Raw genomic sequence first — 3,661 nt, 5'->3', positions numbered from 1 at the left:
TCTTTAATTTCATGTGATTAATTACATGGTGAGATGTAAATATACCATCTTGTTTGTTTTATCTGTCCTTTCTTTTTTCTGCATTCTTTCAATTAATTGAATATTTTTATAGTTTCATTTTATCTTCTCTATTGGCTTATTAGATATGATTTTTGTTACTTTAGCAATTGCTTGGGGATATTTAATGTATTTAAATTACTATAGTATACATTTTTAACTTATCTTTAGTATATCTGCTTAACTTAACTTTAACTTCCAGTGATGTTTTACCGTGACACATATTTTAAGAGAATCTTACAACAGTATACTTCCATTTCTGCCTTCCTGTCTTCCAGTTGCCTGTGGATAAAGCAGACTGCTGGCACCAAGTTACCTGCCTACACTCTGCTGCAAAAGAGGTTGAGCAAGTGAGACTTTTAAAAATGTTGACAAGGTAGAACTTACCCAAAATTAAAAGAGTGTTCAAAAATACTGAGCAGCCGGAAACATGATGCACTTCCCATAGGCCAAATATTAGCATAAAACATAAAATTATAGGACATGATCTGCATTTTAAAATAAACTTCCTACCTTGTAAGTATAGGAATTCTTTTGTTAGTCCTCAAGACAAGACAAGCCTGTGTTTTAATCCAGAAAGTATGCCTATGGCCATTTCCATATCCCTCAGATTCACTGGAAAAAGATTTCCAAAAACGTGTGTGTAGGTCATCATCAGGAAGACAAAATACAGAAAAATAACCTAAGGGAAAATAGCCTAACTAAAATACAGAAAAATAACCCAAGGGATGACTTTATAAAAAGCCTAAGGAGAAATATTCTATTTCTCTTTTCCCACTCTGCATTTGCTCCCAGAGAGTCATAAAGAAAATAGAGAGAAGACTACCTGTGATTATCACATGCGCAAACATAAACCACCTCGTTGGAAGTCTTTCAAGAAGAGCTAGTGCTTGGTTCTGAGGGATTTTGCTTTACCTGGTTTCCTGAGCTTTTTTTTTTTTCCTTTTTAAAGATTGCAGAAGTCCCAGGAAAAAATTTCAGACATCAAAGGCGTTGTTAACATTGCTGTTATAATTTAAGGCATTATTGACAGTCATGTGGAGCAAATAAGCAAGCAAGCTTTGAAGAAAAAGCACATTTCTTCATAGGTGTCTTGAATTTCTAAAAGAATACTTTTTAATATAGCTTTATGTGGATATAGCTTAAAAATATACAATCTGTTTCTCTAGGCCACCACAAGAACAGGGTTTTAATAGGAATACACACACAGAGACACACACACAAACGTACACATACACATATGTACAGATGCCCCCTGACTTACGATGCAGTTACAATTGGGAAAATCCATCATACATTGAAAATCTCATAAGTGGAAAATGCATTTTATACACCCAGCTTACCAAAAATCATAGCTAAACCCAGCCTACCTTAAGCATGTTCAGAAAACTTACATTAGCCTGCACTTGTGTGAAATCATCTAACACAAAGCCTATTTTATGATAAAGTGTTGAATATCTCATGTAATTGAATACTGAAAGTGAAAAACAGATGGTTGTATGAGTACTCAAAGTATAGTTTCTACTGAATGTGTATCACTTTTGCATCACTGTAAAGTCAAAAAAATCTAAAGTTGAACCGTAATAAGTTGGGGACAATCGGTATACAGTATAGTATTTATATAATTCTGTACTCACACTCCATTACAGGGCTTTAATCCTTCACCTAAAGAGCATTTATCTTAGTCTGTTTCTGCTGCTGTAACAAAATACCGTAGTCTGGATAGTTTATAAGGGTTCCGAAGGCTAGGAAGTTCAAGATCAAGGAGATCAAGGCACCAGCAGGTTCAGCATCTGGTGAAGGCCTGTTCTTGGCTTCAGAGATAGTGCCTTGTTGCTGTGTCCTCACATGAAAGAGAGCAAAAAGTGTCAAAGAGGCTCCTTCAAGCTCTTTCGTAATGGGCATTAGGTGAGCGCTTCCATGACCTAATCACCTCACAAACATTCAAATCATAGCAGCTCTCTTTGCCACCCCTTGAGGAGTCCAGCTCCAGGCCAAAATCATCTGCATGATCTTTCAGGTCTGGCTGTAGACATTCACAAAAGCTTTGTCTGGCAGGCCTCATGGGGGGAAGCTGCCCTCCCCTTCCCAGACCTGGAGCACAGCGAGTGTGTTGCAGTTTTCAGAAGGGAGTTGCAGTCAAAGACTCATGGCCCTACGGTCCACCATGCTCATTTGCTTTCTCCTTCACTGAAGCGCTCCTCTACTTAGCTGTGTTGCAAGAAAACATCAGTAGTGCAGCTTAGCACACACCTAGAGGTATTTTTTTTTTTTTTACTGTGTTTTCAGGAATGGCTTTCCTCTTTTCTTTGAATTTGAAAGAGACCTCCTGTTGGAAGGGCGAGGGGGTGACTTGGGCTCTTTTCTCCACCCCTATCCCTTCCTGACCTCCTTTCTTCCCACCCATGCTTTCATAAAAAGGCAGGAGTCTTTTGTTCAGGACTCCTTAGTGAGATGATCTCCCTTAGTCTGCGCAGATCCTCCTGATGCTTGCCCAGAGCTCTTCTGTGGGGGCACTTTTTGCCTCTTGCCTGCACTGCTGCAGTAAGTGAGCAAAGCCTGGATTGTCACTCTCAGTTTGGCTTGTTGTCCTAACTGGCCACGATTACACTTGACTGTTTAGCACCCCATCCTTAACTATATCCCAATTACTTGTGAACCTCTGCAGAGGTTCCCTCATGTAACGTTCTCTCAACTGCCTTGTGCAGCTTGTGGCTGCCTCTTCTCTGGTTCCCTGCCTGGTCCTGGGGACTGAAAACTGGGAAGAGATCCCTCCTAACTGGAGTCGCTGCTGGCATTAGTGCCATCTCCCAGGAATGGTGCTCCTCCACTTAGCTGGCCTACTGTATCACATCCACCCTGTGGACAACAGAGATATTACTAGTGCTGCCTCTTTTCAATGGTCCTTCTAGTCTGCTCTGGCTGCTGAGCTTTCTTGGGAGGAAGATTCTCTTCCCCAGGAATCTACACGCCAGTATTGAGACTCGCAGCACAGTTGCTTTGTTTGCTTACTGACTAGGGGTTTTATGCAGCGACTCTCCATTTTACTGGAATAGTATTTTGGGACCCTGACACAAAGCAACTGGGGTAAGAGGATCATCTGAGTGATAGACATTTATTGTTCTCAAAATGACTCCTTCCCTGCTACAGCCCAGCATCATTGAACTCCTTTCTGAGAATGGGGTGAATGCCTGCGTAAGACTTTCTTGGCCACTGGTGGTTGCTGCTGTTCGCTGACTCCCTTGATCTCCATTCCATTCCCCAAACAGGAGAAGCTGGAAAAGCTCAAACTCTATTTCCCAAGGCTTCTTTATCTAAGGTTCTAGATTCCAGGCAGCACTCACCAGCCAGACAAATGAACTGGATGGCAGAAGTGAGGCGAGACTCATCTTCCCGCCAGCTTTGGCTGATTGTGCTGGCAAGGAAGACCGCATGAATTACGGTTGCTCTGCAATGGCGATCTCCTGCTTTCTGGAGGTCCAGGAGCACCTGCAGCAGCTCAGCAGAGGTGTAGCACGATCTGTAACTCAGAGCTCCAGAGGCAGTCTCGAAAGCTGTGGCTGGCCTAGGAGTTCAGCTCTGTATTTTTTTGCATGTCATTTCT

This window comes from Sapajus apella, unplaced genomic scaffold, assembly GCF_009761245.1.
Source record: "Sapajus apella isolate SASKATOON/1434 unplaced genomic scaffold, GSC_monkey_1.0 scaffold53, whole genome shotgun sequence".
Taxonomy (NCBI): Eukaryota; Metazoa; Chordata; class Mammalia; order Primates; family Cebidae; genus Sapajus; species Sapajus apella.
The sequence above is the reverse complement of the archived record's forward strand: the minus strand, read 5'-3'. Positions refer to the sequence as shown.